Source organism: Lineus longissimus, chromosome 12 (assembly GCF_910592395.1).
Source record: "Lineus longissimus chromosome 12, tnLinLong1.2, whole genome shotgun sequence".
In the NCBI taxonomy this organism is placed as follows: Eukaryota; Metazoa; Nemertea; class Pilidiophora; order Heteronemertea; family Lineidae; genus Lineus; species Lineus longissimus.
In genome coordinates this window covers 14,816,768-14,839,574 of record NC_088319.1, presented here as the reverse complement: position 1 = coordinate 14,839,574, position 22,807 = coordinate 14,816,768, and the positions used below count along the sequence as shown (strand labels likewise).

General features: G+C 41.6%; 1 protein-coding gene across 3 annotated transcripts in view; it reads left to right on the top strand.

Moving 5' to 3' along the window:
• Positions 1-22,807, top strand: part of LOC135497372 (leucine-rich repeat-containing protein 4-like) — a 93,926-nt gene that overhangs the window by 12,311 nt on the left and 58,808 nt on the right. Inside the window, exon 1 of one of the 3 annotated variants that reach the window (XM_064787216.1) lies at positions 14,134-14,237. The exons of 1 other annotated variant lie outside the window; for it this stretch is intronic. The gene's annotated coding sequence lies outside the window, so the exon portion shown is untranslated. Of the gene's footprint in view, positions 1-14,133; positions 14,238-19,829; positions 19,850-22,807 lie in introns of those variants that run through there. One more of the 3 variants, XM_064787219.1, reaches the window with a different exon arrangement.

Below are 22,807 nucleotides of genomic sequence, written 5' to 3'. Positions count from 1 at the left end.
ATTTTAATGCTGACTCAGCAAAAATCGCTGAAGGTGCTAGATTTGACGGATGAAATGAGAATCACGACTGATTTTCCTCACTAAACTTTCAAGACATTACATAGGGGCGTGCAAGTAAATACTTAGTAAACTACGGGTGAAATGGCGGCTGTCTAAACAGTCATAGTAACCAGGATGAGAGCTACGCATCCGTGCAAAAACCGCAATCTGGTAAATGTAGCAAAAAATTCAGTGTTTTGCAATTTCATGCCATATTCCTCAGAAGAGTAGATGTCCCGACGACAATATGTGAAGAGGATTTTTTGCTGCGATATGTATCGTTTACAAATGGAAATGATCCTACTATCAATAGTGTTGCTTAACCCTAATTGCATAATATTTGCATTTCATATGATATTCTTGCTTGCGGGATGTTGCAAAGATTTCAGTTACCCGGCGTGAAGAGCAAATATGATGCGTACTGCAATGCACCAGTCCATGAATAAATCACGCAGATGGGAAATGGCGTTCGTCATTCGAGAAGAATGTGATTTGTTTTGATTCAAAAGACGATGTACATTCGCCGATTTCATTGGACTCAAGCAGCACTTTAGGACCTGTGGTCGGGTTTCCTACTCAAATCATATCCCATTCATTTTACTACGCCGAACAAGCCATTGATAGATGTCTCCTGATTGGCCAACAGCTGACCAGGACTCTTAAAATAATGGTAGAGAAAAGTTCTTGCGATCCTTTTAGTTTTTCACAGTTAACAGATAATCAAGGTTTCTTCATTAATGTTGTAAATGGCGAGATGTGTCAATTTTACTCACGAACTCTTCCCCGCTTTCTTTCATGTCATATCAAAAGAAGGGCAGTGATGAGACATTAGGTGTGACATTTCAAACAAGATACGGCATTCATTAAACCTGACTTTCTTTATAGCCAAGCATTGTGAAAGAAATCTACTTTCTTATCTCTAGCCTATACCCCTTTTCCTCTCCGTCGCATTCGCGGTTAACAGGTGACGGCTTTTGCCAATGGTGAGACCAGAATTGCTGAGGTATACTAATTATGTGCTTTCTATGTTTAATAAGATGTAATTTTGAAGAAAATGTCATACAGAATTGATAACACCCTAGATAAAACTCATCTACGTCAGAAGAATAATAGAAGATGGATAGCTAGCTATACAGAAATAGGTAATCTGAACTTATCTAAAAAGAGTGATCACTTCGTGATCTTTGTTATCTTTCGTGTCACATCAAAGGTAAGGGATTGGTGTGAGACCAGGTGAGATATTTCGAACACGATACATCATTTAATTACCAGACTTTCTTTAAAGCCAAGCATTCCAGTGCTACTGCAAAGGAAATCGACTTTCTTCTCTCTTTCTCTTTTCTTTTCCTCCGCATTTCGCGGGTAACAGGTGGTAGTGTTCGCCCAATTCCCGCATCCTGCGCTCATTGGGAAGAGAAAAAGAACGAACTGACACTTTAAAAACATGCCGTATGCTTTAGCTAAAAAAGGATCAATATTCTGCTGATACGACGCAGCTTGAAAAAAACCACAGAGATTTTCTGTCTTTGCCGGGGAAGACAGGAAGCATTGATTTTAACATGGAAATTGTTTTTTGAGAATTAAAAAAAAATTCGTGTCATGATGCGGTGAGTATTGGTTGTTTCGCGTGAAATACCTAAAGATATCAGCGCTTTGGTAAACTGATCTCTCACAGGCGTATGGTTGTTGAAAACGTAACACCCGAGGAGATTTCAAAGTATATTATTGATTACTTTCGGTCGCCAATATTGACAATCATAATAGTGAGAAAGGATAACAAAGTATTTACCACTGATGTTTTTTCATACATGGCTTGGAATGTAGACTTCTTGCAAACTATGCTTTCTCCTCCCATCGGAAATTGTAATCAAATCAAGACAGTGGGCGACTTCGAGGTGCCATTCCAATAAATTTCAAAATTAACAACTTCAGATAATTGGATCAAAAATTCCACAAACTGAACGTGTCGCGTAGCTAATGGAGGTCAAATACAAGGCGAGGCTACCAGAAAGGCATTTTCAAGCATGGGAGCCACCACCTCAGGAACTACTTTTTAATTCTATTTGTGACTTAGAATCTATTTGGTCAAATGTTAATCGAAATCATAATGAGTCACAAAGAATGAATTGTGTTTTCTGCAGAATATCTATTTGTATTGAAAAGGTTTAGATGTGTTTGTGGGCTCCAGATCAGGCCTACGGACGCTGGGTGGCCTGCAATTGCAGAATAAAGCAACCAGTCCACTTTGCTTGTATTCCTTGATAAACTGTTTGGTTGTCTGAATCAAATAACATGGCCCTGCTGCGCCGCAATGACAATTTAGGAGAGACAAAGACAAGCGGCCATGACGAGGACACGCAAACCACCACTCAATCGATAGACAATCATTAATGTCTGCGTCTGTCTCCAAATTTAGATAGGGATGGTGAATTCGCGTGATGAATTCACCTGTCCTGAGAGAATGGTTGCAGAAATTAACATTGTACGTATGCTGGCCTGTCTTTTACATAGCAAAGTATTACATAGCGCTAAAACACTAAGCTTTCTGATGATATCAAGATTCGGTGACCGCTGCTTCTCATCATGTGGTCCCCGGTTGTGGAATGCCCTACCGGAGCACATCAGGGGGGCGGACGCGCTGCTTGCTTTTAAACGACTCCTAAAATCCTGGCTGTTCGAGGAAGCATTTCTTGGTGGGGAGGTAGCGCCTTGAGCAGGTTTACCTGGAGTTTGGCGCTCTATAAGACATTGTTGATTGATTGATTGATCATGCATTTGTCATTGTACTAGTAGAACAGTAAATGTAGTTCAAATAATGTGATATTAAGAGCATTAGCCTCCTTTCTGTTTTTTCCAGGCATGAGAGCTTCAAATTGACACAAAAACTGAGTCGAATCGGCTTTCATATAAGCACGTGGAATTCGGAAACTCGTCGTCGATAATACCTTTATACTGCGTACTTTGTCATTCGTCCATGTAGCTCTTGGCGGAGCGGGTTTCGAAAGCTGCCCACTCTTCACATAACACAAAAGAAAAGCAGTCAACTTTCAGATCTTGCCCTGTATTTCCACTAGTTATGACAGGTCCAAGGAAAATCAGCACAAAGTTGGTAATTGCAACCAATCGATGGGACTGAAGCATCATTGATGTACAATCTCTACAACAAATCCAATCACTTCGTTTACAATAGTCATGACGCATCAAGTTAAATCTATCGAAATTGCCCGAGAAGGGTGGATCATTCTTGGGCCATTTCAGCCAATTAGCTCAAGGAATTGTGATGTTTAATCAAGGCTTAGTCACCCGAAACGATAGATAATATCAAAAGTGATTGTCGATTGTCGAAATGAAATGCGTATTTTCCTTCCATTTTGATTTTATCGCGGTCGTTAGAAATGGACGAGAGAGTAATTGTTATCAGCGTTATCTAAGTTGGAGAGTTCTTTGGATAGTGTCGTTAAATTATGATGCTTTGGAGTTGATATGATGGCATGCTCACTGTATATTGATGAATAATGCATGCTATGGTCAAACGCAAGTTTGTATATTAATGAATAATGTATGCTATGGTCAAACGAAAGTTTGTATGTTGATGAATAATGCATGCTATGGGCAAACGAAAGTTTGTATATTGATGAATAATGCATGCCATGGTCAAACGCAAGTTTGTATATTGATGAATAATGCATGCTATGGTCAAACGCAAGTTTGTATATTGATGAATAATGCATGCCATGGTCAAACGAAAGTTTGTATATTGATGAATAATGCATGTTATGGGCAAACGAAAGTTTGTATATTGATGAATAATGTATGCTATGGTCAAACGAAAGTTTATATATTGATGAATAATGTATGCTATGGTCAAACAAACGTTTGATTAACCGTTGATAAATCGGTCTTGTTTGGTCAAATGGATGTAACTGCAAAGACAACGTTGCATGTTGGCGTTCCAGAATCCTTTCATTTCTATTGCCCTGGTAGCCAGTTCAAGGTACCCCCTCTATACATTGCAGCGTCAATGGCGAGGTAATGCTCCTCTATCCGGTAACATCCTTTCGTCGTTATTTCTCGTATAGTCCGTATGGTGTATGGTCTTTTCTTCCAACTAGATCGATGCCTTAGCCATGCGTTTGGACTCTCTCTGCCTTCTTGGCTCAACAAGTCTTAAACACGAGACACCCATGTACCGTGGCTGTAATTCCATATATCATTTCAAAGTCAACACACTTACGATATATCCGCCATGACATGCCTGAGACAACCCTGGATTTACATCCGACGCCTCTGGAAGAGTCCCCGGGATGAGTCCCCGTGGCGGCCATCAATGGCAGCTTATATGGCCCCGAGATACCATCTTAAACCAACACTTCTATTGTCATACATATGATATTCGACTGTATACCAAGGCTTACAGTCGCTAGACGATACAATGTGATGTATTCCGACTGTCTCCAACAGCCACCAATCAAATGAAAAAGATTATTTTTCGATTGCCTCTGATAGCCACCGCCTCATAAAATACCAACATAGTAAACAACACTTTAGAGCCAAGTCATAACGGCGGAAGAATACAAACTAAGAGAAAGTATACATTTCATATGTCGCTGGATAAGGTTGTGCTATCAAGGATGTAGATGAGAAAATTGCATTTTTACGACAACAGCTCTACAAATCCACAGTTACAACCACGGAATATAAAGTATCAAATACATGTCATTCTATTTTGATTGACTGTTGCTCAGTCTCGTCGACAGCATCATGAGGAAAGCAGTGTTTAATGTTCGCCTTTGTCGGCCCTTCCCACAAGGACGCAGAAGCGAACACTACATGGAACTCACGATTTCCTCACGACGCGTTGACAGGCGTTGGCTCGGTGTTGCCGGGGCAGAGACCACACTCTCACCAACAAGATTTATTCACCGTCACCCGGGCTGTCAACATGATGGGTCTTGCGCGTGAAACATATCTCCTTGACTCAAAGACTCCAGGCATGATCTCTCATTCCAATGCGTCATACTTCAAATTTAACTTCGATAGATGACTGTTAACTTCATCCTGAGCTAACCTAACATTAGGATAGCTTGTTGGCTTGCTTATTTAGCCCCAGTCTTACTCCCAGTAGAGTTGACGAATGTTTGAAGAGATTGAATTGGGTTTAAGTTCCCCGGAGACATGATATCATGTTTGGCTCCAATTCGATTACCCCAGAGAGTTTTCATGTTGCCAATTCACTGGATAACCTAGATACGATCGTCATTGAATTGAAAAATAGTTGACTTTTATTCGGGAAGGCATTATTTGCTTTGTAGCATAAATATTTAAGTAGGGCAAATTCGATTACTGATACTGTAGGGTTCTGTTGGGTGTTGGAGACAGTCTCCAGAGTTGGAGAGGATGCTTATCCGTGTTTTTCAAAGCTCTTTTAGATGTTAATGAAATTGTGTAGGCCACCTACTTGTAAAATGTCTCCGAAAACAATCATGCAAACTGACCAGGTTGGCCATCAGGAGTATTCTTCCATTCAAGAACTACTGAAGCAGATTATGGGGACACTTCTGGCCGTATTATCGTATGAAATGCCAAATAATGAAATGCCAAATATTCCGCATCTCCGGACCATCAGCCAATCACAAGGCGCTATTACGGGGAAAATTTTTCTATAAGTGCTTTCAGAAGTGGGCGAATTCTTAGCCACCGCGCACAAAATATCTTCTGTAACCAGTGATATGTAAAACGTCAAGCAACAATTGCAATAAAGATCATGGACCTATTAAGGATTAGTAAATAGATCTCAGAAAATTTCCCCAAACTCGAAAAAGATTACCATCACGCGGGTCACAAAGCCATGATGGTTATGGTCATCCTTCTTAGTGCCATTTGTCTTGATCTGTCACATGTGTAACCATCCTCGATTCCTGGGCGGATTATTTCTGATAGATATAGATAATGGACTCTCTATCCATGAATGTTGGGTATGTTGCAATCACCTGCCATAATGTCAATGAGTGAGATTTTCCGTCTTCGGCTATTTCTTGTGCGGCAATATATAGTTACCTTGTTGTTCGTTACAAAAGGTTAGATATTAAGTTTTGAGATGTCCGTGAACCTTCCTCAGGGGTGGCACAATCAGAATGGTCGATTATGGCATTCTTACCATGTATGAAAGATATATTAAAGCAAAGTTTGTTTATTATAGTGCCATCACAAGGGGTAGCCAGACTTATTTGGCTTTTGAGCAGGCCAGTGGCTAGCGAGAAGGCAATTTGCACCATCTTTAAATAATGGTGCAAGTTGCCTTCTCGCTCGCCTGCTGCTCACCAACCAGCCGCATCGGTACGATCTACCACTGGCAATAAACTGTCGGCCTCTTATTCTAGGGACAGAAAAATTGGCCCTGCTTGGGAATAGTGAAATGTCCCCCAGTGTTAAGCTCTCCAAAAGTTGTTCCTCTACCCATGACCCTTTACGCCAAGACGTACCCGCGTAGCTTTTTGATGACACGTCGTTCAAGGCAAAAAACGTCTTGCCCTTAGTTAGTGAGTTAGTGAGTGGCACAAGATGAGAGTTGATAAAACATGCTATCTTCAGTGGCAGAGAATATCAGGGGGATTAGTCACCGAGCCGGGCCAAAGATTGAGGACTCGGAAATTAAAAGATTAGATGCAGTATTTCAGATTGGGCTGTTGCGTCATGCAAGATAGAAAGAAAAAGGTGCCCTTGGAAAGGACATCAATAATCTGGCATGAGGGATGAGGTTTTTATGACGGATTGTCATCAAATGATGCTGTGCAAGCACGCATTTCTTGATCTCGTTCTCAGGGAAATGTGATTAATCGTGTCGCGTGCGTGGCGGAGGGCCCTTGGACCACTGACAGCATCAATTCTGAAATCTGGGACCATAGCATGCTAGAATTCCTAGGTGGAACTATTGGTTTCCAACGACGGGACAATCGAAGACATGCCAGAGGTTCCTACATAGGCAACCCCATCTTCGGTTGCAGAAAATCGCCTTTGTCCGACAATAATGCGATTAAGGTGAACTCTAGATGGGCAGATTTGTGACTCAGGGCCAAGCAAAATCGGATCTCTTGATACCACAATGGTTCTTGGCCAGCCTCACGAGAAGAGGATTGGTCTTGCCGAGCTTGGAGCCTTCAGAATCTAATTGCAGTGTTGCCAATTTCATTGGATTTACGTAACAATTTTAAGGTTTTTTTTAACGGTCCTTGGCAAGTGCGACAGGAAATCTCATTAGGTACGGGATTTTCTGGTCATTAGGCGGATCCTCCATTAGTCACCTTTTTGATCATGAAGTCAGTTTATTTGGCTGTATGCATCTAGACGCCTTGTAAAGGTTACACTCCATAGCCACAGTCACTTGGGGGCCGCCTTAGTCCATTCGACATCAGCGCCAAGCCTGATGGAACCCCTACATCCGGGACCTACTCATTATACATTCAAAATGGCCGTTGGTAAGCGGACCAGAAGTGACAGCGCAATGACCTAGGGAAGAAAAGAGGCCGAACCTATATCTGGTGCTTGAGACAAAGATGGAGGCTAATAGATGAACGGATGTATTTGCCGCTGACCTTATAGAAACGAAAGAAAGCATGCGCATCGTCATTCTGGAAACGTCTTACCTGCAAACCACGATCACCGTGATTGATTACCCATTGCGATGAAAAATTGTCTTTGTCCATCGTTGATGGTGTAACCAAGTGGAAAATGATGACTCAGCAATATTGAAGAAGCTTTTTGTTTGACCACCGGCTATGATTTGGAGTTCTTCTCTTCTGATCGATGTTTCCTAACGATTCACATAATTACTCTGTTGGATCTCGCTTTATTAATTGATTTGATGTGTTTTCAGTGTAAAACTCAGACTGTACAATATCCAGTCTTATGTATTGTAGATCTTCAACATATTTTAAGAGATTTCCCCAACAATGTATTGAGCGTATTAAATGGTTTTTCTGGAACAAATGGGGGTTACGTGTATCACGATATTTGGTGTTGGCGCAGTTGTTTTATGACTGAAAAAGGTTACTTAAATACAAGAATGATGTTGTTGGACGTGATAGCTTCAAATATAACTGACACGGCTTGTGATACGACATACAACTTCTAACAGAAGAAGTAGGAAATAGGACGCGGCACTTCAATATAAAAATACCGTTTAAAAAGCCGCCATGAGATCATGCACAGTATCTAATCTTCATCAAAAACAGCTCAGCACTTCATGTGCAATTGACAACAGAAACGTGGATCATGCAGCGCTATTGTCTTTAAAGTGCAGATCAAAAGAATAGTCGGATAGATTCACATCCACTGCGTCAATTTCACATTAATCCATCTCAAATTGCTTCAAATCATGCAAGCGTCTAAGTTAGACAGTTTCTCTTTTCATCAGTGCATAACAATGGCTTCTTGAGGCCAGGTTACATTGTTTAATTAACTGGAAGAGTACGGCGGGTGAATCAGAGAATTCTCAAAAATGTCTCGCTCACGACGCGCCTTGGCAGACTAACTTTCATTTTCATTGTGTGACGGCGCGGACAAAACGCGCCTGACTAATACGCGGCGCCTCTAATCTCTGAAATCATTATTATACATTAATTGGGATTAAAGCTAATTAAATTGACTGTTATGATGGGCTGGTATCGATAAGTAAGAGGCTCTTTTCTTCCGGGTTATTAACAGTGTCATTGGATGAGAGGGTATCGCATCCAGCAGCCAAGGAAGAAGCGGCTCGTAAAGGTCGGTCTGCTGCCCATCTAAAGAAGCAGATGCTCTGTCGCGGCTTGTGTTTGCTGCCGATAAATTGACAGACAGTCCCCATCAAATCGACAACAGAGAGTCCAAACATAAAGGAATAAACTGAAAGGTCTGCCTCACTTAAAATCATTTAGATTTAAGTGAGACCTGTATGTTGTATATCAAGAATATTTTGTCCTGCATATTGATGGTCTTATTGGCTGACGAGGCCTTTGGCATGCCGCAAGCTTCCACTGGAGAGACGTATTTCGCCCCTTTATCTTGGCGTGATCAGGTTGTTACCCCTTGGTCAATCGATTTGGATGACTCAAGACCTCCCGAAGGGTGAGTGTCCATGCACGCCAAGGCTATTCTGTTATCACTAGTTGCGCACATCGATCTCAGCTGTCAGGGGTCAAATATACATGATCGCAGTAGCGTGATCTTACCGTTGATTAGGTTTGATTCAGAGGCTAAATGCAGTTGATGAAGCAGGCATGCCTACTTGACATTTTCATATTGCTACACGTTCCCGGTTAGAGACTACGAATGGATGCGTCAATTTGACGTCATCTTCGCCATCATCTCGGAAATGTTCGATGATTTCCGCAAAGGCCGAAAATAACGGCTTGCCTGTATGAATGATATATACCCAGTTAAGATGGGTATCGGGGTCGTCACACCAATTGTCAAAACGTAACTTTCATCTAACATTCCAGTGAAACTCACAAATTCCTATCCTTGAAGAAGCGTTGGTCGGCTCAATCATCTTTCGTGTCAACAATCCTGTCAATATTGTCTGCTCGATCAGTCATCGCTGCAGCATATAGTGCTACTTACTGGCATCAAGTATTTGTTTCTGACAGCCACGAGATGATAGCCGAGTAGCCTTGCGCTGAGACACTGGCGCTCTACGGGACTTGTTGAGTCACCGAACGTACCGCTTGATCACAGTATGCACTGGTCCTGTGCAATTGGAGTGCTAAATTTTCAAAACAGAACGCAAAGTGACAAGTCAAATGCCGCACACAATTTATTGATACCATAAGATCAAGGTATCACCTGCCTTTTAGCTCCGTGTGTAATGATACATCACACACAAAAATTGATGTGTCGTGACAAATTAACACGTAAATCCATGAAAAAATGATAACACATCACGTTCCGGCGAATACGAATGACGTCTAAATTATAGCTCTCATATATTGGAAAGATAAAGGGGATACGTGTTATATTACTTTGTTCGATAACACGAAATTCATTGTGCTTTTTTAACAAAATGGAACATAATGATCCTCTCAATGTTGGTTATTAGCAGTGGTAATGTACGGATTACGGCGCGGTATGAATATCACGGGGCCTTTTTTCCGCGCAGCAACAGGTTTGATGACGGTGCGGATTGTGAAATTGTGGAGATTGTGAGATAGTTATCTAATGACAGGGGAAATGACTTGCATTACATGTCATGCAGTTGTGCATTGTGGTAACAGAAAAAAAACGTGGGTATTAGTTAACAGATGTACCCGTGTTCATCCAAGATTTCCCCATGACGAGATGATGTGCTGGAAGCCTGTTCTTTAGACTCCCGGGGCAGTCCATTTCGCCATCCTATTCATACAATCTCATATGGGTAAGGATGAGTGACGAGGCCGCTCCACGGACTGCGTACAAGAGTGTAGTTTTCATATGAAAGTGCACCTATTAGCAGCCCACATACATGTACGATACGATTTTCCGGGACAGTGTTTTTGCGAAGAGACTTTGCACATCACAGTGTTCTGGTAGCCATGAGGAATTAGGGATGTTATTGAGTCAACAAGCGATAATAGGAAAGTGCAAGTAGACACACAAACTTGATTAGAACCCCTCTACTCATTTGACCCGAGGTCGTCTGGTTGTATTACCTGCCATAACCTTATTAGGACAAATTTGACCATCTGATGAATCGGCTTCATCTAGGTTTCTGGATCTGATTGGAAATTGCTCCGGACTCTGGCTGATGACTTGCTTTAAGTGGTGAGGGAGAGTGATATACGTCGTGGAACTGCACTGTGGGTAACTGATTAGGAAGTCCGACAAGTGGCTCGTAATTCGCTGTCCGGTCTGGTCTCCAGGTGGCGCTCAAGTGATATACCAAGATTCTTTGGAGTCTCTCCGACCAATTCGTTCTAAAAATAAGAAAACTTGAAATAGTTCCAAATATTTCCCAATCTGTTAATTCTCCAATATATTTACTTTGCAATCTGCTCCAAACACCCTTCCGATTCAATCTAAGTGTCCGATATCATCAGGTCAGTGTGGCCACCGACATTAAAAAGTCCATTACGACAAGAACACGATAAAAAGTATCCTGTTTTGAGAACTTCAGGCTATCTTCCGGCGTGCCCATTTCCCTTGTTTCCGAGCGCCAGACAATGGCACAGGGAGTATGAAAAACGTCTCGTGGCATCATTGGAGGCAGCTGCAATCCCGGCGTATCATAAAGTGATGACAAGTTGTTTTCCGTGGCATCGGAGTGGACTCCGGTGGCTGTCCGACATCTTGATCGTTTCTTCTCATGGGTAAGGGTGAAGGACGAGGCCAGTCCACTGCGTCAAGCGACTACATCGGAAGAAATGACTCTGGTCAACATGATATCGGCATTAGATTGACCACAGAAAAAGCAAAAAGAAAAACTATATCATCAACTTTATCATCCAGATATGCATTAACCAACACAAGAAACACATAGCAACCACCGACGAATCCAATTCTCTGACTCTAATGACGTGGAGAATAAAAAGATGGTTCCTACTTCGTAACATCAAACCATCAACATGCTCATGGGAGACTTCCAACATCAATCCGGATTCTCCAGAAGAAAATGTGCATTGGAAAATAATAATTTCTTACAGCACAGAGCTTATTCCAGCGACTGATATGCTGTAGGCGGATATTGTTAGTGCCAGTAACTGGAAAACTTCCCATATCCCCATTGCATTTGGGAATAAGGGAATCAGTGCCTAGATTTTCTCCGCCATACCAGGTTACTATAACCCAAATAGACATCGACTCAGCAGCGGAAAAAGCGGGTTGATAGCTGCCAAATACTCCCACTCTGCCTCAACAAAATCTTAGTAACGTCCAACAAACATCACCATGGAAAGCATAGATAGGGCGGGTGGCAAACGACCACTTTTGGAAAAATCGTTCAAATTTACAGAGAAAAGCCCTTGAGCAAGACATTAACATTCACGTAAAATGCCTGTCTTGACCACACCTAACAAATTTCAGTATATTGATACTAGATTTTCCAATAAATCCGATTTAGTTTCACGCTCGTGATCTGATTCGTCACTTAATCATGTAAGGATATACGATATCAACTCATCACAACATTCAAATCTGCCCAAAGCCACGTTAAGTGGGAGTTGACCTGCAAAAGAACACCCGAGGGTACTTTAATTTACTGATCGAGTAGCTTGCATTTCCCCTTGTTCAACTGGAACAAATCGATCAAACTGGAAAGCATGACGTTTTTTGTTTAATGAACCCAAGCGGTCTATTGTCCTTAACAAAGCCTGCTCGCACCCAGGCCTAATTCCCATTGTTCTATTATTATGTATCTTTATTCATGTAATAATCGACTACATGTGGTGTGCGTATAACAAAAGAACGGAAGGTGACAAAAAGATTAACAAATACCGTACATAACATAATTTGTATGTTTACAATAGTGCTCAAAAAACCGGCGGAGGACGGCCGCAGAAATCAGAGCCATCCCCCAGCCACCATAAGAGAGTGCTTATGAGATCTATTGTGTGCACAGGAAGTCTAGAGTGGCATTTACCCTTGCTTTATCATCAGTGTCCATACTGTCCCTTAGTCCCAGGAAGTCCCTGATCGCTGCGGCTCTCCTCAAAATTTCATCTCCTGGTTTGACATGCTCTGGTTTACCTCTAGCCACAGAATCCTGCCTAGGAATATTGTCTTATCAAAGGGTAATTAGTGCGAATGACATCGACCCCCTTGGAACAGCTATCACGGGGGTCAACAGGCCAAAACGGCAAGGGCAAACAATAATGTCTACTCGAATGCATATCTGTCGACTTAAGTTTGCATTTTCGTTCCTAAAGCTCAAAACCACCTTCAAAGAACTGCTCATTTTGACTTCAAAGCACCTAATAATTAAGAATAAACATCACCCGGAATTGGCAATGATTATAAGGCAGAGTAGCACAAACGCGTCTCTACGCAATGGCATCAAGAAACAGATATCACAATCTTTAAAAAGAAGTTTGCTTCATATCAATTTTCAGATTGTGACAGCATGCAGGCATCATGTCATCAGATAAATGATCATCTCATGTGAGAAAAAAATCGCTTCAAAATTCGATATTTTCGGTCTGTCGGCAAGCCAAAAAGGGCTACCATGCTGCGCACGTCGAGAGAGAGAAATTGACAAGGTGTCTTCTGCTATATTGTAAGAAACCACGGGGGTCATTTCCATTCCAATCTTCTGTTGATAAAAACCCAACGTGCCATCTGAATCATTGTCAAGCTTCAAAATAATCCTTTGAAGAAAAAGTATCATATTTCATTCCATTCGACAGTGCAAAAGGGAGCCATACTGTGTAGGATTGGGAAATTCTGGCGAACATCTTATCGTGGTCCTAATTATTGCCGTCATCTTTTCCGTGCTTGAGTTGTCGTCTTGAAACAACCAACACCGCCTGACCTTTAACGACCTCAAACCTGGAACATCTTGACATTACAATGTACAACCAATGCCGCCTGAACTCAAACCCGGAACATCTTTACATTACAACCAACACCGCCCGACCTTTAACGACCTCAAACCTGGAACATCTTGACATTACAATGTACAACCAATGCCGCCTGAACTCAAACCCGGAACATCTTTACATTACAACCAACACCGCCTGACCTTTAACGACCTCAAACCTGGAACATCTTGACACTACAATGTACAACCAATGCCGCCTGAACTCAAACCTGGAACATCTTTACATTACAACCAACGCCGCCTGACCTTTAACGAACTCAAACCTGGAACATCTTGACATTACAATGTACAACCAATGCCGCCTGAACTCAAACCCGGAACATCTTTAGATTACAACCAACACCGCCTGACCTTTAACGACCTCAAACCTGGAACATCTTGACACTACAATGTACAACCAATGCCGCCTGAACTCAAACCCGGAACATCTTTACATTACAACCAACGCCGCCTGACCTTTAACGAACTCAAACCTGGAACATTTTTGATATCACAATCTTCGCCGCCTGCGCTCATTGCTAATCGATCTGACATGTCAGTGTGAGGTTGTCAGTGAAGGAAGTGGGTACTTCTCCAGCCTCTCGGGTTGCGATAGAGGATTACTGAAAAGTGTTGTCATTTCCTTATTTTTGGATTACATCTCAATTATATAACGGTAGGTCTATTGCTTTATGTAGCATACATACATGTACCACCATTTCACTTACATTCCAGTTTTGAGATTTCATTCGGCACGAAATACTATTGCCTTCACTTAATCATTCTTCTTTGTCTATAACTTATTGTAACATTTTTATTAAGGCATTCAATTATTTTCTAAATTTGATCAGTTATTGACTTAACTGTCATGACATCATTCATCAGAGGATCTCATTGACAGGTTCATTAATATCTAATCATTGATGATCATACTTGGGTCTTTTTAATAAGCTTGGCATGATTAATAAAAGATTTTGCTATTATAGAAGCACATTGAGCACTGGTTGTATTAATAACATGATGATACATATTAGTTACGTTGTTCACACGCAAAAACAGAATATTCAAAAATACATTTGCTATACACCTTTCCAGAAATGGGGCGCTGAGTGTCCGAAATAGTGATGTCATAAGGGGAAACTAGGCCTTATGGTGGAGGGACAAAGGAGATAGTCATGGTTGACCAACACACTTGAATGCCTTTAATGACGGACAAGGGGGAAAAATTTAGTTCCAATGCAAGCCACCAATTTCGGAAAGCATATCATAAACCGGGCTCAAAATGCCAGCTTCTGGTTTCGCTAATAATTATATTCACTCGCGAAATAATTAACTAATTACGATAAGACTAATTAGTCATAAGACTGGTAAGAGGATGAACGAGCATGATATTGCAGCGCGCATGTAATTTCAGATAGGATGGAAGCTACTACAGGTTTAGTTTATTAGTTTAGGTTGGCAGTTTCCTCCAAGGGTTTAGGTGAATGGGGAACTTGTGTTTTCTTAGAAAGCATGCTGAAGATGATCACTCGACGTCGTTTCCTGGGGTGTTGTGATAAAAGAAAGATGCTCACAGCAAACGTTTTTCACTAGCTGCGACCTCTTTGGTGGCATTTCGCTGAGATGAACGGCTTGGCAAAGCAACAGTTGAACAGCTTGATCCCGCGTAGGCGCCGGTCACATAGTAAAAAGTACCGAAACCACTAACTTTCCATTAGTATCTAGCCCAAACCTGTCGACACCCCTTTCCCAAGCATGCCAGTGTCCTTGATTCCGCTGCGATGGCACGAAGACAACTCTTGGGTCTGTATACGTGAGAGGTGGAGGGCTTTGCGATCTCAGGATGGTTTATGCCTGTTTCGCCTATTCCTGTTTCGCCTATTCCTGTTTCGCCTACAAAATTCCTGTTTCGCCTATTCCTGTTTCGCCTATTCCTGTTTCGCCTACTTTCCAGTACCCCTACAATAAATCGACTCTCCCACGGGGAACCTTAGGGATGCATGTCCATTTTATGGGGAAAATGTGAGGGGACAATTGGATGATGTTAACGATGTGATGACAATTTGACTAATCAAATGCCATCAACTTTGTTATGCCATGACCGTTTTGAAAGAGTCACCTTGAAAGCGGGGACAGTCCGGGACTTATTTGACCATAGGACCATAGGACCATACTGACACACAGTAAAAACTAATAGATTAAGTAGAGTAAAGCAGTCGTTTATTTTATGAAAACTGAATTCATGAGTTTTTGATAAAAATACATAATATTGTACATTCTCATAATTATTTGATCAAAATCAGCTAATTATTTGATCAAAATCAGCTGTAAAACCCATGTCATAATATACATGTAGGTACAGCACATATAAAGTCAAACAAGGTGGAAAATACATATCATGATATTATGTCAGACAAGGTAACTGATGGCATCAACGTAACTCATTATGTCCCTCTCTCCATTGACGTATTGTTTCAATGCGTACATATGTGGCTCTCCTCGGGTTTGGTCGGTCAGTAAGGGACGGTTCATATTCCTACGTCTGTGGGGAGGTTAGCAATACATTTGAATAGGCGAAACAGGAATTAGGCGAAACAGGAATAGGCGGAACAGGAATAGGCGAAACAGGAATACACCCTCAGGATTCATGGATTGTGTATATCATGATGAAGTGGGACAGATAAGAGTTCCAACAACGCCGAGTCAGTTGCTATGCACTGGCGCGGCGTAATTTTGACAATAGGCAGGTTTCGCAACCCTTACGAAGAGCTACGAACGACGAACGACGACGTACGAAGTATGTAAATTTGTTTTATCGACGGCGGATTTTCAAAAGTTCTCCGATTCCTCGTGCTACTTAGTATGAAAGCCGATTCACTGGTGTATTATAAAATGTATTTGCCAAGGACGTGAGGACACCACGGGCCTTCGTCGTACTTCGCCGAGTTGCTAAACCTGCCTATTTAGCCTCGGTTGGCGAATATACTTTTCATGAGAACGGTTCTGTGTTCTAGTTCTCGCCTGTCATAAAATGTGAAAATAAACATTCATGTGCAGTAGATTCGGATACATTCTGCCAGCAACATCTGACTCACTGTTTGATGCTTACCAGCGCTGTCGTTTATCTCACTTCATTTTGATTGATATTGGTTTATAACGCAGCAAGCAACAGCGTCTGACTAACGTTTGCCTCAGTATCAGCACATCCGTGGTTAGTCTAAGCATCGTCCTGGTCAACGCAATTAACCCGGAATAGGCGAAACAGGAATATGAAATTAGGTGAAATAGGATATAAGCAAAAAATAATTAGGCGAAACAAGTACACATCGTTAGAAAGACTACAATGGTGGGTGGCCATGCTATCGTTATATCAATCACAGTTCTTGAAATATCTTCAGGAAGCATTCTTGGAGTTTTTCACCAGTTTCTAATATCCGATGGGAAGTTACACGAGCGTGACGTGACAATTTGATCCTTTGACAGAAAACCTAGGACACGAAGGGACATCCGATTGTAGGAGAGTTGCGAGGGATAAAAATATTCCGTTCCTCAACATGACTTACGTAATCAATATGACTGGCTTTGTTTTTCAGTAAGCATGTTGACACAAAACCCTCTTTCAGAAGCTTAAAAGCCTTTATTTCTAAAAGTGGAGAGTTGGCCTGCATATGTATGCAAAAACTTTTTTCGCATCAAACAGCGATTCGTGAGAATGCAGTTTCAATGGTGTCTCAGGTCACCAATGAATATGTAAAGAACGCTTACTTTTAAGTAATGATATCCTGTTTCATAGCCTGACACGATATTAACATTTTTGAAATAGTTTGGCTATGACACCTTGGACAACGAAAATTCATGACGAAGAAGGTTGATGATGTTTCTTCATTTTGAGCAGAAAAAAACAAGTGATTAGTTATTTGGACTTAGAAATGTTTTCATCCTTCAGAGTTCAAAGTTCAAAATTCTGAAAAATTTTCAAAGCCAAAAAATGTTTGGGAGTGATGATGTTTCTTCATTTTGAGCAGAAAAAAAATAAGTGAAAAAAATATTTGGGCTGCGGTTCCACTGTATCTAAAATATGGAATTCCCAGTTTCTGAATGGCACCCTATTTATTGATCTGCACGCCGAATCTAGCTCACTGATCTCGCCGAATCCGGACTTTGGATAAGATACATTTTCATGGGAGGTGAACATGTAAAAGAAGCCTAAAAGCTGGTCGTGTAATATTTACTTTAATGTCACCCATTACGCTTGTCCCCTGGGGTCAAAGCCAAGTATCAGAAAGAGTGCTTCGTAATGAGTTGGAAATGAAGGGTAAAAATGATTGCAGTCTCGTGTGACCTAACCACCCATTGTGACAACGCCTTGGGCGCAGTATATTTTGCTTTGTTTGAGTGTTACAACTAACCGAAGTTGGTGTTTGATTATAAATTAGTCCATTCCAACCTTAATTGCCTGACTTCATGTGGGTTACTATGTCAGCCTTGCATTGAGGATTACCGTGTACTTCTGGCCAGTGTCGTACATTGCACGGGTAGAGTGTTTTTTAAATCCTACATGAACAACATGAATGGCATTTGATGAAAAGCAAAAGACTACGATAAAACCAAATGTAGCTTCTAGCTTAGCTAATGATATGATATGATTCAAACAATCTTAATTCATGTTTTTTATAAATGACATTTTCATCTTTGATTATTCGCAATTTCTTTAGCAAAGGACCTTTGCAAAACATTCTTCTTGAAGCGAGTAAAATTTCTTTGATATCTCACGATCGACATGATTGAACGAGTACTGTCTAAGCTTAGAAACCCATCAGAGGTCACAAAACTATTCATAACATAGACTTTTTTAACCATGCATGGAAAACGCAGCCTGCTTGATTTGAACAGAGCAAATTTCTTTGAATGTCTCTAAGATTGCGACATGCATTGTCGAAGGGTTAGAAAGCCATCAAAAGTGACAGACATGACAGATATACTGTTATCCCAATTCTCCCACAGGACTTCACTCTAAAATAGATGTGCATGTTGCTGTCGAATGGATGGATCCCCTGGGGTCGGATACTGGTCGGTTGACGGGTCTTGAAAACGAGTTGGCTTCTTGGTTCGCCGAGCGAAAATTAAACGTTTGTTTTTAACTTCATCAATCATAAAAAGTTCTTGGTGGCTAAAAAGGAGTGTCATGTAACACTGAACGTTTGGAAAGATAATCCTACGTTGAAGTAGGAACTACCATTGATATAGTAGATGGGGCGTAGATGCTTTGCTTAATTGCTTCATTGATTCTAATTGACCACGAAGTCTGAATTGTGTAGCCCCAGGTTCATTTCCATGACCTGCGACTTGACACCAGTGGTACCTGAATGCATCTCTCAAAAACAAATAATTCTCGTCTGACTGCATATTTCCTAAAATGGGGAAGTGTCCTTCACGGTTCGTGCTCGCAAAAGCAGAAAGAGCAGTCATTGTGACAGAGGCACCGGGCCGTAACATCAGCGATATCCGAGCTTCATCAACCGTAGAGGGTGAGAGTGATGCAGATGACATCCCTGAACACCCTTCAAAGTTTGCCAGCCAAAATAGCAACCATTGTGCCGGGGAGGGACGTTGACCATAGTCGAAGACAGAATCCCCACCCTGAGGGCATCATACCATGTATTTTAGAATAGGACAATTTGTTCAAGACAGGAGGGGAACTATCTTTCACTGTTCGCGCCGTGTGCTCGCCTCAGAAAGAGCAGTCACTGTGACGGAGCTATGCACTGACCATGACATCGGCAATATCCGAGCTTCATCAACCACGAGTGTGTCACTGGTACAGCGGACATTCTGCTGCATTTCACAGGTCACAGCACTATTGTCCGGCCTGGCGCCAGGTTAAGTGAGCAATCTCTCTTAACTGCTCATATTTGACCCCGGGGACAGATATCTGGCAACTAAGCATCTCAAGTGCGCGCCAGACACTGATTTATCATTTGCAGATTGCGGTGGCGTTTTGTGTACGTTTACTGACTGGTATCTCGATCAAAACTGAGTGGATAGGGTAAACACTCTCGGCCTGTCGCAGGTCCATGCAGTGGGCTGTTTCTGCACTGCGGCTAGCGGGGTACTTGTTCTTGCTGTTGCCAAGCTGGAAAGACAACACCAGGTTTTTCACTGCCCTGGATGCCCGGGAGTTGCTGTCAAACCGTCGTGCCGACGGATGAGCTGCGGTCTCAACGGTACTCAGTGTCGCAGCGATATCTTCTAATATGTTATAGGTTACCAGTCTCTACAAGGATTGATGTAAGTTGTCTTGTCACAATCACCATTCATTCTCTTTTTTTGTTACTTAGTACCTTCATCTTACCCTCGAGGTGTTGACTGCATGACGCCTTCTCTGAACTTATGCAGAGGAGTCCGTATGACGTATATATGCCTATCAATAGGCTTTCACATTGGTCCCACGGTAATACTCTCCGCACTGACTGACCGGCAGATCTCCTACAAACCTAATTAGTCCCCGTGGTGGGCGTACAGCACGTATCTACCCAAAGGAAATCTCCGCCACAAAATGTCGCTATTTGATCACTTCAAAAGACGGGAATGAAATTTCGAAGCACCTCTGGGGTGAAAACAGTAGGTTTTTGGGTGTTTTTTTCGTCAGTATTGACTGATAAAGTCCCGGCAACCCTAGTCAAACCCCATGCAAAGGCTTTTTTATCATCCTTTGGTTTCAAGAAGATTTGCTTATTTCTCCCTCGTACAAGTTATTAGTGTGTCGTAGAGATTGAGAAACCTGCATATCATCCACTATCGACATAATATCCCTCTCTTATGTAAAAGGAAGGGAAGTCGTGCAACATGTTTCCTTCCCGAGTACAAAGCGTTACCAATGCGTCGTTTCCTCCGTAATGCTAACATTTTCCGGCGTGGAGAAAAAAGGCTGTGCGGATATTTGATCATATTTGAAATAAAACTCTGCCAGGGTTTCGCGGGGAATGAAATAATTGGTCCAGATCAGATTGGACGAAAAGGCGCGCCCGCTAGCATTCGCGCCAAATCGATATTTTCCTACATTAGAGATTAACTTGGCGGCGACAGCCTAAGGATACATCCACATACGACATTTTAAAATGAAACACACTAAAAACCGTTCATCGGATTTTTGATATAGAACTTCTTGATCATGGAGGATTGGAGTTAAAAATACGTAATAGCTAGAGTCTATAAATGGGTTGTTAAGACGTATCTGTTTTTTTACGTTCGGTATTAACGTGAACGGACTGCTGGCTATATAAGAATATGATTATGACATTAAAAAAAGTATCTGAGTAGTGTAAAAAGGTGGCTTCTCGCAGATGTGCCTTAAGTGCCGTACCCCGTCACGTGTGTACAAATATCAAATGGAAGGAAAAAATGTAAGACTTTAAGGTAAAAACATATAACTAAGGAGACTATTCCTGAAATATCCTGAGTATCAGCTCATTGACTCTGACATATGGAAGATGATGGCCACAAGGCCAAAATACCCATTTACAAATATAAAATCGTTGACTTTTACCAAAGAAAGCTTATTCCATAGAAGAAAAGCAAATGATTTTACACACGTTCCTAGACAGAAATCTTTTCTCTCGAAAGCAATTGGAAAGGAAGTTCTAACGAGTTTTCAAGACTTCTTCAAATTTATGAACAATGCAGTTAATATGGCAAAACTGGTGAATTTTTTTTGCAGGAATTGCATAGAGGTAGAGCTTTATCTTGAGGTGGGATCAGACACAGGCATGGAAAAGGTTGTTTTGTGATGAATTGTTGTGACCTAATTCAGGTCTGATGAGTTTAGTAAAAAAAGTGCTTTACCAATTAAAAGGGCGTTTTTGCTGGCAGCCTCAGGCTTTTAATTTCATTTGGGTCGTTCTGATTTTAAAGGAGTAAAACAACCTTCAAGTATCTACTTCCATATTCATATAGTCATGTTCATGTTTTTGTATAAACCCTTCGTTGATGTAATCGTTCCAGGTACACATATATCTTTATCTGACAACGAACACTGGCAAGACATTATTATAGATGACACATTCATTGAAAAGTATCCATTTATCCATTTAATGCTGCTGATGGCAATGCTGTACTACTATGGAGGAAAAACCCTCGATGCACGAAAGTCGCCTTACCAATCCCTCTTGTTGCTTTCAGTGATCAAAGCCATCCCTTCACTGACCCGTAATCCCTCCCTGATTTTGTTGCCAGGCGACAATAGGATTAGAGAAAGTTGCATCTGCACTATTGTAATATGATAGACCTACTGGCAGCAAATCTGGCGTGGAATCAATTGCATCTTTGATCTAAGTACGCTGATGTCAGTCCCTTTGATCCAGGATCACATTATACCCAAGGCGATTGTACTGCATTACGCGATGCAGCTCAACAAGTTAGAAATGACTGCGTTCTCTTAAGAAACGCGTGTTGCGAGGTTTGGAAGTTACCATCGGTTGAAAAGTAGGGGCCCTGCGATAAATCTCATCCTGAGTACATGTGTTCATTTGAGAGCATCACATAATACCCAAGGCGACTGCATTACGCGATCCACCTCAACAAGTTAGAAATGTGGTTAAAAGCTGTCCGTTGTTTTCAACCAAAGGAATTCTCTTGAGCAACGCGTGTTCGAGAGGGTTAGGGGTTTCCGGGTTGGTTTCGTCAAGGATGTAAACAACTGCAGGAAGGCTACGATGAGATTATGATTGTACACACAAACCAAACTCCATATTTTGCAACGACAGCTTTTAAACTAAAGATAAAAAGCTCTGCTAAACGGCTGCGCAACCTCATTGAAAGTCTTCAATGATACTAAAGATAAATCCGCCTTATAAAATCATGGCACTAAACTTCATTCAAAGTCGTTAAGTTCAAAGTAAAATAGAGGTTGTAAATCTCATCGCTTCCTTTGCCTGTGGTAGAGACTTAGCGGCAGCGATATCTCATGGAGAGGAAGAGCAGTTCTCGGCAGAAATTGCTCAAAGGAAAGGCAATCTTTCATCACGGTGAGCACAAGTTGTCGTTAAGATTAGAGGTAGCGGTAATGATCGTCTGTGATTTGCAGAGGTTGTGATTTCCGAGGCGATTATTGGTGTTAACGCTTACAAATGCATTTTCTTCTTGGGTATCCGGGAGCTACAGGTTGTGTTGACTGCTTGTTGATTGCATTTGCATTGCTAACGCTAACACATGCATCTTTCGGCGGAGCCAGAGCATGCTGATGGTGTT